Source organism: Salvelinus alpinus, chromosome 5 (genome assembly GCF_045679555.1).
Source record: "Salvelinus alpinus chromosome 5, SLU_Salpinus.1, whole genome shotgun sequence".
Classification (NCBI taxonomy): Eukaryota; Metazoa; Chordata; class Actinopteri; order Salmoniformes; family Salmonidae; genus Salvelinus; species Salvelinus alpinus.
In genome coordinates, this window is record NC_092090.1 from 85,108,287 (window position 1) to 85,123,927 (window position 15,641).

At 41.5% G+C, this 15,641-nt stretch overlaps 1 pseudogene; it reads left to right on the forward strand.

Annotated features, from left to right (window-relative positions):
* Window positions 1-853: 853 nt before the first annotated feature.
* Window positions 854-5,195, forward strand: LOC139575358 (solute carrier family 28 member 3-like; annotated as a pseudogene).
* Window positions 5,196-15,641: the final 10,446 nt, after the last annotated feature.

Genomic DNA, 15,641 nt, shown 5'->3' on the forward strand with positions numbered 1-15,641 from the left:
TTCCCATGGGGGACCAGTATGAAAATGTATGCACTCACTACTTTAAGTTGTTCTGGATAAGGATATCTGCTAAATGTAAGGACAGAACTACATGTATGTGACCTGGTTCACTGACACATATCTAAGGTGTTTGAATGACTTCATTTACACCAACCCACTCTTATCAGAGGTGTGTCTATGTTGTTGGTGTTTTAGGGTATTAAACCAACAACCCTGGTGTTGCTAGTGCCATGATCTTACCAGCTGAGCCACACAGGACCACAGGAGTCTCACAGCAATGTGAATACTTTGTGATTCAATTCACCCCCAAATGTGATAACCTAGTGTTTGCAGAAGTTATCAGAGTGAGTGGGTTTTCCATCACTGAGGGAGGGTTTGAAAAGAAGTGTTTCTCATTGTACAATTTCCCTCCCTAATTCAGTCTGTTTACATCCATTGGGTACCAAATGAATATGACCCTGAAATGAATTTCCTTCCTGGTAGAGCAGGTAAAATGTAAGGATTGGTTGAGAGCCTCAACAGACTACGCGTATATCTGCTGTCTCAGGGATGTGGGTCATTTTCATCACCGTCACAACTGTGTGTATTTGTGAGTTTCTGTACTTTTTTTAATATGTTTATATCCAACACTTATCTCAACAGTTGGATGTTATTCTCCATAGTTGGAAGTTGATGCCTTCTCTTGCCTCCCTGTATGTACATATGTCTGTGGGACTTTTCTTTCTGTGTGATAATCACATACGTTTGCAGCTGTCTAGGTTTCATACAGAGATGTCTGGGGGTTCGTCCGAAGTGGGTCCGGTAAAAATTAGTACACTACATAGGGAATAGGGTGCCATTTCAGACACAGCTTATGTGTGTTTCAAGTTACGTTGCCGCGGTGATTGCAGCGTGCGTGCAGAACTTGCAGCGGCCTCTGGCCCTGTTGGCTGTGTTCTTCCTGCTGAGGGACTGGCTCATGGGCCGCTACAGATCCTGCCTCTGGGACAGCCTGCAACCTACCAGGAGCACCCTCAACACACACACAGGGTCTGGCTCAAATGGTGAGAGCTGCATTTTCTTTCTTTCTCACTCACTTTTCTTTGTATAATATCACATTTTTTCCTGTATTTTGTCATCCTTTTTGGTGATTCCCATTGTTGTTCCTCTGCTCGCTACCTCTCTTGTCTGTCTTTCTGTCTGTGTCTGTCTATCTGTTTGTCTGTCTGTTGATGGCAGTGGTGTGCTGGCTGGTCTTTGACACGGCCAAACAGGGAACACGGCAGCTAGTCTTTCTCCGGTCATCTGCTTTGTACTGCTCATGCTGGTGTTCTCAGGGAACCCATTCAGTGTATTGAAAAGCGAGAACACACACACACCTTGATACTTCAACTCTGCATGGATCCAAAGACCGGCCGCTGTAGTTCTGACAGATCTTGTGCCTATATGTGTTTGTGTGTGATTCCCTGCAAGTCTGTGCGTTTAACTGTGTATAGGTGTCACGGCGAACTTTACTGTGGGGTGTGGTACCGCAGTTCTTATTTGGACTCATCATCCTCAGAACCAAAGCAGGATTCACTGCTGTAGACTGGCTGTTCCATCAAGTGTAGGTACTGTATACTATACACATACTGTGTACCAGCCAGGGATACTCAGCCAAAGGGTAAAATGGCAATCCATTGGATCACTGATATTGCAAATTACAGCCAGCAAAAAAGCCCTTGTTTTTATTTGGACCATACAGCTAATGTCACTCTCATCAGCATAATCACATGTCTCTGTCCCCTGTCTGCAGTCCCCAGTCCCTTATCCCAGTACACTCAGCAGACAAAGAGCAAAGTTGGCCTGTTAGTAAAGACTGACCTCAATAGTTCAGTCTGTGACCCAGGTGTTTCTGTCCTACACTGACACCCGCTCTCAGTTTGTCTTTGGCGACAAATACACAGATCACCTCTTTGTATTCTTGATAGAGGATCATATGAGTATGTCTGAATATGTGAGACTGAGAAAATTACAGAGAGAGGAAAGAAAAGAGAAAACACTCATTTATTCTCTCGCTCTTCAGGTTCTGCCCATTGTAGTGTTCTTCAGCACTGTTAACTTTGTGCTCTACTACCTTGGCTTTATGCAGTGGCTCATCCTTAAGTTACATCAAAGTACACAAATGGGGGGAATATTTTTGGAACATTGAATCATACCCTCTTTATATCAGTTCTGATATTATCAGGTCATATCTGATATGAGTGCTCTCTGTAGCAAGGATAATAATAACTTATTAAACATATATAGCACTATTGATTACATAAAGAAATCTCCCCCAGGTAACCCTTTATTTGGATAGCCCCAAGTATACTGAACAAAAATATAAACGCAAGAAGGCAACAATTTCAAAGATTTTCCCGAGTTACAGTTCATATAAGGAAACCAGTTAATTGAAATATATTCATTAGGCCCTTATCTATGGATTTCACATGACTGGGCAGGGGCGCAGCCATGGGTGGGTCTGGGAGGGTATAGGCCCATCCACTTGGGAGCCAGGCCCACCCAATCAGAATGAGGTTTTCCCACAAAAGGGCAGACAGAAATACTCTTCAGTTTCATCAGCTGTCTGGGTGGCTGGTCTCAGACGATCCCACAGGTGAAGAAGCTGGATGTGGAGGTTCTGGGCTGGCGTGGTTACACGTGGTCGGCAGTTGTGAGGCCAGTTGAACGTACTGCCAAATTACCTAAAACAACGTTGGAGGCAGCTAATGGTAGAGAAATTAACATTCAATTCTCTGGCAACAGCTCTGGTGGACATTCCTGCAGTCAGCATGCCAATTGCACACTCCCTTCCAAACTTGAGACATCTGTGGCATTGTGTTGTGTGACAAAACTGCACATTTTAAAGTGACCTTTTATTGTCCTCAGCACAAGGTGCACCTGTGTAATGATCATGCTGTTTTTGTGCGTATGGAACATTTCTGGGACATTTATATTTTTGTTTAGTATAGATGGTTTGTAGATGTTCAGTAAATATTGAACTACTGTCATCTATTGGGGACTATCCAAACAAAGTGTAACCTAATGCCCAATTTAGTTGTTGAGACATCACTGTAATGTTGCAACAAAATGTGTCATTAGTGAGGTTCTTAGTACGTCGCTTTTATGTAACTGTATGCTAAACCATTTCAATGTTGTTCGGCTGTAACACTGTGTCTCTGTATATTGGTGTGTTGTGTCTGTACTCTGGTGTTCTGGCTGATGTAGTGTTCTTTTTGTAATGTCCTCCTGCTATAGCGGCTATGGCCCCAGTGCGGGGGGCCAATATTTCCAGGTGTGCCATCAGAACTCTTATCTCAGGTACAGTTGCATGCTTCCTGACTGCATGCATCGCAGGTAATTTTCCAAACAGTGTATGTGATATACTCTGAGTATACAAAACATTAAGAACACCTGCTCTTTCCATGACAGACTGACCAGGTGAATCCAGGTGAAAGGTATGATCCCTTATTGATGTCACTTAAATCCACTTCAATCAGTGTAGATGAAGGGGAGGAGACAGGTTAAAGAAGGATTTTTAAGCCTTGAGACAATTGAGACATGGATTGTGTATGTGTGCCATTAAGTGCCTTTGAACGGGGTACAGTAGTAGGTGCCAGGCGCACACCAGTTTGCGTCAAGAACTTCAACGCTGCCGGGTTTTTCACACAACAGTTTCCTGTGTGTATCAAGAATGGTCCACCACCCAAAGGACATCCACCCAACTTGACACAATGTTGTCAAACAATATTAGGAAGGTGCTCCTAATGTTTGGTATACTCCGTGTATATCTTATCATTAGGGATGCACCGATATGACATTTTTGGCCGATATCCAATATTTTCCATGCCAGAAAAAAACTATACCGATATCAATAATCAATATTAGTACAGTTAAATAGTTGACACACACACACACACACAGACCAAAAAGTTATTTTGTTGGCATTTTACATGTCCCCATTACCAGAAAAACATAATCAAAACCTATTTCTTTCACTTATTTGCTGTGCTGTTTTGTTATTCATTTGTTCAGTCTCAACCAGGATTTCATCATACATGTCAAGCTGTGAAGTTTCAGCTCTGATGTCCGTGGCCTCTCTTCCTCGGTGCGCACTTTCCCTGTCCGTTTCCATCTTGTCCAGCTGTGTCTAACATTTCACGTAAACCGTGTTTTTTGTCTGCATTGAAGTAGCGGTCCTTGTACCTAGCATTGAGCATGGTGGCGACACAGTAGAGGCTCAAAAAGAATGCCACCAAATCGCTTGTTCACAGCCTCTACTAGAGTACTTTTCCAAGTTAACCCGACGGTCTGTGTTGGTATTTTTGTTGAGCAGGCGTTTCAATGCCATGACAGGGTATTATGTCTGCTGCAGACACAGTTGAGCTTATTTCTCAAGTCAATTGTTCGAATGGAGCTAGGAGTATTCATGTTTCCAAGTTTCAAACATGTTCTCAAATGCCATTGAAATGGCAGCAGCGGTATGAGAACCAGCACATTCTTGAGCATGCAATACGGCTTTCCTCAGTAGGAAATCCTCGTCGACCCACTGTGCTGTCAGAATCATAATTCTCATGGGGCTGACATCGCTGGTCCAAATGTCAGTAGGGAAGCTAATAGCAGTGACGCCCATAGCAAGTAGCTCATGGATGTGTTTCAACAGTACTGTGCAACTCCGATAAGGCAACATCTGAAAAATAGCAACCACTTGGTAGTGTACTGGTGTTCGACCAGTCATCGAAAGCCAACGTCATCCACGACAGAGAACGGTTGATTGTCAAGGGCAATGAATTCCATTATCTTGGCGTTAATGGATTTCACCTTTGAGTTGTCTCGCTGAAATGTTCTTACTCTTTCAAATGACTGCTCGACTTGTTGACTACTCGATCCACACAGCAGACATTGTGGGCTAGGTTAGGAATGCTGTGTTGCATGTGTAGTGCTATATTTCTCGTGGCGTCATTACGTCATATAGGTATGCACGTCAGCTTTGACATCGGTTTTGCACATCGGCATTAAACTAGACATCGGACTGATGCCGATGGTGGCATTTTTAGCTAATATCGTCCGATTCCGATATGCTTACCGATATATCGTGCATCCCTACTTATCATTATGCATTATCCTTGGTGGTGACATCATGGTTACATGTGTGTGTGTTCCCAGGTATGCAGAATATCCCAGAGCTGCTGTGATGACTTCCTAAAGGAAGAGTTTAACTCCACATCAGTCATTAAAAGCACTCACCGCGGCAACGTAACTTGAAACACACATAAGCTGTGTCTGAAATGGCACCCTATTCCCTATGTAGTGTACTCACCTGCTGCGCTGAGCTCTGCCACAGGTACCAGCAGTGTGTGTGTTTGTGGGGGACATGGTGTGTTTGTGTGTGTGTCCATGTCCTATCAACCTTGCTAAACCTCTGTGTGTGTGTGTGTGTGTGTGTGTGTGTGTGTGTGTGTGTGTGTGTGTGTGTGTGTGTGTGTGTGTGTGTGTGTGTGTGTGTGTGTGTGTGTGTGTGTGTGTGTGTGTGTGTGTGTGTGTGTGTGTGTGTGTGTGTGTGTTGTCCCAGTGCAGTGGTTAGAACCTCTAACGTGACTCTGGGAAGAGGATTCAGTATGGCGTCTCTCAATGGCTGTTGCCCCACCCTGTCCTTCCCACACTTCAACTGCAGCCTGGTCTACCCCTGAGAGGCAAGAGAAGAGGATGTAGAGAAAGAGGGGCATGGAGAGGGGAAGGACCCTGACCTCTTATCACAGGTGTAGAAATTATATAGTTTTCCATTTTGAGGAAGTTTGTAATGACGTGTATATTTTTCTAAATGTGAAGATATTTTCATATTGATGTCATTTGTGCTGCTGTTTTTAGATTAAGTATTTGTAATACTCTTTATTTTCCTGAAACCTACAGTATATAGCGTGTGACCACTAGGGGACACTACAGTATAATTTGTTGGTATACATGCTTGTTTAAGATTCAGTTGACCAGGTGTCTGTCTGTCTGTCCCCAATGGCCAGGCTTTTTCCCCCCTGCATCAAAGGACCTTCTACTATTGACCATCACATCCTGAAGTTCAGATATGCATGCAGACAGCAATAGCAGAATAGTTTGGAGAAAGGAGGGAAGGAGAGGAAGGAAGGGAACAGGGATAAAGAAAGCTTGAGATGGAGAACAGAGAGAAGCCAATATTACATTGAACAAAAATATAAACACAACTGTTTTAGATTTTACTGAGTTACAGTTCATAAGGAAATCAGTCAATTGAAATAAATTCATTAGACACTTATCTATGGATTCCACATCACTGGGAATACAGATTTGCATCTGTTGGTCACAGATACCTTTAAAAAAATTGTAGGGGCATGGATCAGAACCAGTCAGTATCTGGTGTCACCACCATTTGCCTCATGCAGCGCAACACATCACCTTCACATAGAGTTGATCAGGCTGTGGATTGTGGAATGTTGTCCCACTCCTCCTAAATGGCAGTGTGAAGTTGCTGGATATTGGCGGGAACTGGAACACGCTGTCGTACACGTCGATCCAAAGCATCCTAAACATGCTCAATGGGTGACATGTCTGGTGAGTATGCAGGCCATGTAAGAAATGGAACATTTTCAGCTTCAAGGAATTGTGTACATACCCTTGCGACATGGGGCTGTGCATTATGCTGAAACATGAGATGGCGGTGGATGAATGGCACGACAATGGGCATCTGGATCTCGTCACGGTATCTCTGTGCATTCAAATTGCCATCGATAAAATGCAATTGTGTTCGTGGTCTGTAGTTTATGCCTGCCCATACCATAACCCCACCATGGGGCACTCTGTTCACATCAGCAAACCGCTCGCCCACACAACGCCATACAAAATGTCTGCCATCTATGTCTTCACTATTATTCTACAATGTAGAAAATAGTACAAAAAAAGAAAAACCCTTGAATGAGTAGGTGTGTCCAACCTTTTGACTGGTACAGTATATATATGTATATATATATATATATTCACACACACGTAGGAAAAAGACAGTTTGAGATGGTACAAACGTACATGGTATAAGAAGGACAATAAAGATGTATGATCTAAAATTTGATCACCCTGTTGCATGAGAACTCTCCTGCATTGCAGGAATTTAACTTCTAGTGTATTCCAGGTTTAACGATGCTTCTGAAGTTTTAATTTCGGACTTGATTTTCCCTTATGAAAAATGTATCTTCTACAAAAATGGCCATTAATTATAATCCACATTTTCTGTTGCTGCAGGATTGTTTTCCTGTTGTAGCAAACTGGTTAAAATATTAAGATCCTACATCTGTAATTCCACTAAATGATCATTTCACCCTGACATCTGCTATAGAGGCCATTGTGGTATGCACTGTTAAACATGATTTTTAAACATTCACTTGAGTCCTGCCACAACTAAACATTTAGATCGAGCTCTTGGTGACATTATTGCATAGTGTAAAGCCATGAGTGGCCTACCATTGAAACGTTTTACCAAACGGTTTGACTCTTTGGTGTTACCTTTAATTACAAACACAGCATGTGGTTGAACAAGTATACTGTTTTTTGTTGATACTGGTGCAATACAAAATTATATGGGCAAGTGAGGTGACTAATGCAAATAGACATGTAGGCATATTGTAAATACCTTTTTAGTTCTGTTCACTTGTTTGGATTCCTCTAAAATAAGTATACTCTTGAGAAACAATGTAAACAATTCAATCATTTTGGTAGGGCCTATTACTTCTAGAGCTTAACCCAGGGCCGGCTCCAAGCATAACCAACAGTCAATCAATTATCCATGTCAGCTAACCATTTTTAGATTGGTAAATTAGTCTAGTCAATTATCTAAACTTGTAGGAATCATGGCTGAATACTGAACGAGTGTCACGTCCTGACCATAGTTCTTGTGTGTTTTGCTTGTTTAGTGTTGGTCAGGACGTGAGCTGGGTGGGCATTCTATGTTTGTCTAGTTTGTCTGTTTCTGTGTTCAGCCTAATATGGTTCTCAATCAGAGGCAGCTGTCAATCGTTGTCCCTGATTGAGAATCATATATAGGTGGCTTGTTTTGTGTTGGGGATTGTGGGTGGTTGTCTTCTGTCTTTGTGTTCTGCACCAGATAGGACTGTTTTCGGTTTTCACTTTTATTGTTTTGTTGTTTGTAGTGTTCACATATTCTTTATTAAATTATGTTGAACACTAGCCGTGCTGCGTTTTGGTCCTCTCCTTCATCCCAGGAAGAAAGCCGTTACAACGAGCATGTGCCCTGATCTCCAGGGGGCCACCATTGATTTTGTTAGTCACTCTCACACAGATATCATTAACATGGCAAAATGTGTAGAATTGCAGGTAATTCTTTAAAACTGCAGTTTTGTGGCATTGGTGCTTAAAATTTAATTATATTGGAGAATCCCATATGCCTAAACAGAAGGATGGGTTTAATTCAAAACAGGAGTTTATGGCAGGTTGCCTATTCTGAATGCAGCGGGTAAGGTAAGGAGCTGATACATGAGCAGGTGTCCCGGTTAGAGGACAAGGGTAGGGCAGAGAGTTGGGGTATCAGTTTAGAGAGTTGCAGCTGCCATTTATTTAGTCCTTTCAATTATCCATTTCCTTTCCATAAGTGTGTGCTAAAAATTTAGCACATATTTGCATTAGGATATTTTACTTCAAACATATTCCTCGACATTCATGCAGTATTTCATATAACCTAAATTATTTCCTAAACATTTACAAAATATATTCATAAAATGTATAAATCTGATCATTTCAATACATATGTTATCATTCCTTTTCAAATCCACACGCGGCAACAACTCAACATCCTACCGCTAATTATACAACAGCGCATCTTGAAATGTGCATCTATACACATAAAAATGAAGTAAAACGTAAATATTTCGGGTTTCTCACTTTGGATATTGTGACACACATAACAAAGACAAATGCGGGAGAATTCTTCACAACTCCATGGGTTGTTTGGCACTGAACTAAAAGACAAAAGGAAGGTGTTTATTAACAAGTGAATTGGTTGTAGGTGCGCTCAAAGCATATAGATATATAGAGATGTCTCTAGTGCCAAAAAGCTTGTATAACATGGGCTGCGCCATTGATGTCTGATACATAGCGATCTCTGCACATCTCTAGGGCTCAGAGGCGTCTGCAATTAAAGGGTCCGTTAACTAAAAAGTGCAATTAAAAGACACAGATAACCAAAAAGTGTCAGGAGAGCCTTTTGTACAAGTTAGTTCAGGGTCATGATTATCTATAATTTCTATGGCACATTTCAGACAAATTCATTCTACTTTTAAGATAAGATCAACTGTATTGCCCCGGTGGTGGAGAAATGCATTGGACAGCCAAATTTGCTGCATAAAAATTAATATAAAACGTGTATTATTTTCATGTATTTGGCCCCACGCACATTCGTGTTGCTTGTTTGTTCTGGGAACCGTGTGGCACTTGCAATTCCCTGTAAAACCTTAGATTAGAAGGGTTTATTCTAAAACCCGGGTTCTGGCAAGCGGAGTGTCTGACTGCCTATAAACGCACGGGCGCTCAGCTTCCCACTGTGCGCTCATATACGTTTCCCCGGAGACAAGTGGGGGGCCTGGTTGGCCACATGCTGTGTGCAGACCAAAGGTGTGGCGTTTTACCCTAAACCATTGTTTATTTCCTCATGAATGTTCCTGCTCTAGTCCGCACAATCTCTCGGGAAATGCACCGGCGCCATTATGTGTTCTCGGTTTCACTAATTCTCGAGGCCTAACCAGTTGGGTTGATGATTATTTTTTAGATTACTTGCTCTCTTCAACCCAGAGGACTACATTAAGTGATTTTAATTTATGGTGAATTTCTATCACATCGTTACTTTTGCCCTAGGCCTACATTAGACAGATCCTCTGTTTACTGGTTGCTGATGTTTTTTTGTTTTGTTACATTTTTACAAATGGCACTGCAAGTCGAGTTGGTTTAAAATTAGGCCTATATTTTAATTGATAAAGTATTGGTTGAAGAGACGTCTGTTTAATAAAAAAAAAAAACATTTCACAGCGCACATTCGGTTATTCCAGAGATTTCCACGTGTTTACAGGTTTTTTTGATGGTAAATGTGGACATTTACCTATATCACCATGTCCCTTGCTGAATTATTAATGCCACCGTGGCAACCAGTGTCCATAAGAGAGAGAGAGATTATGATGCTCGAGTAGTGTCTGGTCCAATAAATATTACATTCTCATCAAGAAACCCAAATCACCAAATGACCCACTACAATTTTGTCCATATGAGTTATGCAACTCCCCCAAAAACTTTTCAGGATGAACAAAGTCAACCTGTCTGCATGCTCTGCCCCCAGGGTACTCCTGGCACATTCATTCATATGGTCTGGGAGTGCCCAGAGGTTTTCTCCTTTTGGCAATCTGTGGCTTCATCCTTATCAGGCATTTTGCCTAAACCCATCTCATGTCTGCCCAATGTGCTACTGCTTAATGATGACTCTTCACTGAATTTAACATACAGGCAGAAAAGGATTTGGCTTGCCGGTTTAACAGCAGCCAAGAGAATGGTTGCCTTAAGATGGCAAGCCCCACACACTCTGCCACATCAGCAATGGATTTATTTATTCATTGACATAGCTCAACTTGAACTGTCAATCTCTGGACTGCATGGTGTAAAATCAGAGAATATTAACATATGGACTACAACACTTGGCAGTATAAAATCATTACTTTAATAAATGTACTTAAGTAAGCAATATGCTATGAATTTTTTGTGCTAAGGGCCAGGTTGCATAAAACATCTTAAGTGTTCCCAATAAGGAATAATTTTCCCTTACCTAAGGGAATTGTTTAAGGGTGTTGCATAGAACCCCTCAAACATTTCCTTAGGTAAGGGCATAAATTAAGGGTTTTATGGTAGTTTGAAGGCATGTATGGCAGAAAGAGTCTCTGGTTACCATGGAGACGATCTGACTCACTGACTGAACCTCTTGTCAAAGACATCTCATATATTTTGGAAAATGGCTGAATAGAACCTCTACATTCAAGACAGGAGAAACAAATTGATTCAGACGATAATAAAATAAGTTTATTTTAGTAACTTTTTTCTTAACTTGTTTCTATTACATTCTAGCACGTCTAGCTAATTTACAGAGTAGGTAGCTAGCTAGCCAGCTAGCATTGTAGCCATGGATTGTGCACAGTGCACCTTCCATTGTTTAGCTAAATTCTGTAGATAGCTAGCTACAATAAGTAGCTAGCTAGTTGGAGGATGGTTTCCTTTTGAAACCAGGGCAGAGGAAAGCAACATTCACCTCCACAAATACTATTTACATTGGTATCTATACTGAATGAAGCACTTAAGGGACCTCATGAGCACCCTTAACATTTTCACTTAATTTAAGGGGGAAATCACCTTAAAATGTTTTGTGCAACTTAAAGTTAAGGAAACCTTAAGGGAAATGAAAATGGGAACATTAACTTAAGATGTGTTATGCAACTGGCCCGACTGCATCATTAAAACCCCTAACAGGTCTGGGTCTATGTGCAAGTGAAGAAGCTACAGAATGTATTGTTCAGTCTGGTGTTATACAGCAGCTACTACATACTTCTGGCCTTGATCTGCCTGTGCGTCCACTCAGCCCTAGGATAGGGTCACACAGGGCACACGCACAAGAACTCCACGAAGTGTGGTGACATCATGGTTGAGCTCATACATGCGAGTGGTCCGACCTTGGTCTTTTTTTCAGGGAACACTTGCAGACAACCATTCAATCAGCCACTTCATTTTCTTCCCCCCTCTAGCCGAGTTTATTAATTGGATTTCCGTCTGAAAGGCATCTCAATTACGGCAAAGGAACATTTCTCAAAGATGTTTCCCTCAAATCAGAGATGTTAATTTCTGTTTTGCGAGGCCTCGGTAAAGAGCATCTGGTGCTTCTGGAAGGACATGTGCTCTTGGTTGTTCCCTTCTTCCACAGGAGAAGCTTTCTGTGTGGTCTAATTGATACCAAGTCCATGCACCATCCAACTCTGTCTCCTGCTGACTTACATGTCTGAACTCTTGTCATTTAAAGACATAATCCGGCACATTTCCTGTTGGTCATTTTAATATCCATTGATTCTTGAAGAATCTAACTTGTATATGAGCTCAGTACAACTGACTGTCTTACCCTGGCATAACCCAAAATATACGGCTGATTAAGTCCCCTTTACTTTATAGCGACCCGGGACGATTAAACACTGTTGCTTAGGCTAAAGGCCATCAATGAATCCTCTCCAGCAAATTCGACTTTGGGCAGTCTTCTCAATCTCATTCCAGGAGAAGTCCATCTTTCTGCTCTACTTCAGTGTTTGTTTTTTTTCATCCTCCCTTCCTTCCTTTTCCCCTGTGGATTCCATATCCAGAAAGCTGCCCTTCAATGTATTTTTTTTTTAAAGGAGTTAAATGGTTTCATAATATTAAATACAAAAGTAGTTGAATCAGCAGAACGGACCACTTTCTAAACAAGATGTGCCAACATTTCCTATTAAGAAAACAAACACGGGTACTTTAAAAGTTATTCTCCAGCGTATGATAATTTACTCTAATTGATAAGACTATTGGTTGCCAGCTGTTACATTTTCGGTTTAATAGATTAATAACACTAATCAAGTCCCCAGACAGAGTGACTGTGTTTCTGACCGAGGGAGACGCTGATGATCATAATTATGTTGGTATAATTCAGCATAACCTCTGTTGCCGAAGCGCTAGTTGTTTACAGAGTGCTGGTGTGTGGCGACAATTAAGTGATTAGCAGCGGGCTCTCTGGTGGCTCGTGTCGCTCCAGCTGTGTGGCACTCGTAGACATGATGTTCCCGCTCCTGGTGCCTCACTGTTAAGAACACTGTTAACAACCACACCTGTTTTAATCCAGACGAAGAACCATAGACAGGGACCATGGGGGCAAAGGTGACTGAATTAGAAGAGGGTTGGAGTCAACTTTAGCCCCCTCTCTCTAACACACACAGTTCCTTTTGAGGTATAATGTTTCCCTTCATTTATCCTTTTCTCAATGGTTTCCTGATGACCTTTTTCATATCATGAATGAAAGGCAATATCTAAACCAATAAACACACATAGGCAAGTCAATACACACACATGCACAAACAAACAAACATAAAAAATGCTGTCGATTTGAACACCTCAGCGCCCAGAAAAAAAAACCAAGTAGCCGTCCAGCACACGTGAAATATGGTACTGGTTTCAGAGATTAGATCAATATCTACATGGACAGTTCAGTGGGTGGCATGAGGGGGTCTGTGTCAACTCCCTAAAGGAGGCATGTAATAAAAGACTGTTTGCATAGGTCTATGACCCTCACCTCCATCACATCATGTCCTCCTCCCTAACACAGGAGAACAGGTTTGTGTTCGTTAGGGCACGCAACGGAAAACATTTTTCAACAAATCACAAAAATCCAGTCTGTTTCTTCCTTTTGGTGCCTAATGAACACAACACAGGGCTTCCAGCTATTCAGAATTGGGAAGATAAGGGGGTTGAGGTGGTGTCAAGTCAACATGAACATGATTTATACAACTTTCATTCAATTACCCTCTAATTGATGAGCTTGACAGACCGCTCTCCCATTTAGTGAAGGACAAGTGGAGGCCAATGAATTCTGTCTTTTTTTGTCTCAATCACCCATTCTCTCAATCTTTTCATACATTTTCAAATGTATGTAATTATTGCGTATGGTGTGAGAATGGACTGACTGTGCCTTGGAAGTGGGTAAGGGAGGAAAAGCCGTTCCCACTGGGCACACAGGTTGAATTAATGTTTTTTCCAACGTGGATCCAACGTGGAAGACGTTGAATTGACGTCTGTGTTCAGTGAGTTGTTCGTCGAAGTGCTGTTTAAGCTCTTTCAGCGCACCCAGGGTATGGCTTTCCCATTAGTCTGGTAAGGTTAACTATGCACCGCTGCACTGAATGGAGGCAAAATACCAAATCAATTTAGTTCAGTAATTGCAGTTTTACCCCCACATCACTCACACTCCTTTTCGTATTGTTTTTTTGTTTCCATAGGAGAGTGTGAGAGATTCAGGAAGGATGATTCGTTTTGGAACGCTATATTCCAGTGAGTTGTACCACAAAACTTCAGACTTCATGTCATTGAGCAGTTCTCCTTCAATTATCTTCTATTGCAATACTGCAGTACAAAGAGTATACTTGATCCTACTGTGCTTTATTGCAACAAATCAGCTCTGCCATAGCCAACAATATTTTTGATCATGACACAAGTGTCCTCTGGTCATACATTTGTCAGTCGTCAGATGTTCGCATTGTTGTTTTGATAGTCAATGCAAAAAACTATTCAGGTCCAATGATTGTAAACAACCATAAATCATAGATGCTCATAGAACATGCAATTATGAGTAATGAGGGACAATAAACTACAAACTGTCTTCATTTAGATAAAACATTTGATCGTTTTAGTGTGCCTAAAAACGAATTTCATGATGGCCACATCATTAGCATGACTCATACTGTACTAGAATGATGAACAAACATCACAGAATTTGACCTCTTAAACCCAGTCAGTTGAAGAGATATGGCTCTGCTTCTGCTTGAACCCACTCTCCGCTAGATCCTAATAATTCCCATCCCATCAACGTCTGGATAAAATAATGTACCAAATGTTTTGTGAGACCAATTTTCCTGTAATTTCTATTCCCTAATGACGCGCATCTTCAACTTGGAAACACACAAACAGGGACGGTTCGGGCAGAGAAACCCATTTGCTGATCTTCATGGAACTCAGACAAAGAGGCCAGGCCTAAGTGAATTTTTCATTACCCATCTCTAATAGGGAAGGTAAATTACAGCTGCGGGTATTAGTTTGGTTTGCTGATGTACATTTTTCCTCTAAAAACGAAAGGACCAAAAGGGTACACTATATCTGTGGTACGAGCATTAGAGAAATTAGCACGTCTCTCCATGCACCCACCACCACTCACCTGTAATTCGGGAACATACAAACTCGCTGGAGAACGTAAAGGCAGACTGCAACAGAAAGAGGGGGTGTGGCAGGGGGGTGGTATAAAATCAGGGAAATAACATTGCAAATGGCCTCTATTAGCAAAGTCTAAATGTTCTGATGTTGCTTCTAAAGTAATTCACACTACTCCTAAAAACAGGGGAAAGATGCCTTGCTAGGACACAAGAGTTTATTTCATGAAGTTCAGACTATTTATCATGTATTATAAGAGTAGCGCATGAGCAAGGTCTGTAGATCAAGGTCTGTAGATCAAGGTATCTATGCATTAATACGGTATTGCTATTTAACAGACCCTTTTTATTCAAGCGACTCAAACCCACCACCATGTTGTTGCAAGCACCATACGCCAACCAGCTGAGCCTTTGTAATCATCCTCGGCATATACACTCCCTTCTGTATGTATCTGGACAGTGAAGCTAAAATATTTAATTTGGCTCTATACTCCAACATTTTGGATTTTAGGTATTTGTATTTATTATGGATCCCCATTAGTTCCCGCCAAAGCAGCAGCTACTCTTCCTGGGGTCAAGCAAAATTAAGGCAGTTTATACAATTTTAAAACATTACAATACATTCACAGATTTCACAAAACACTGTGT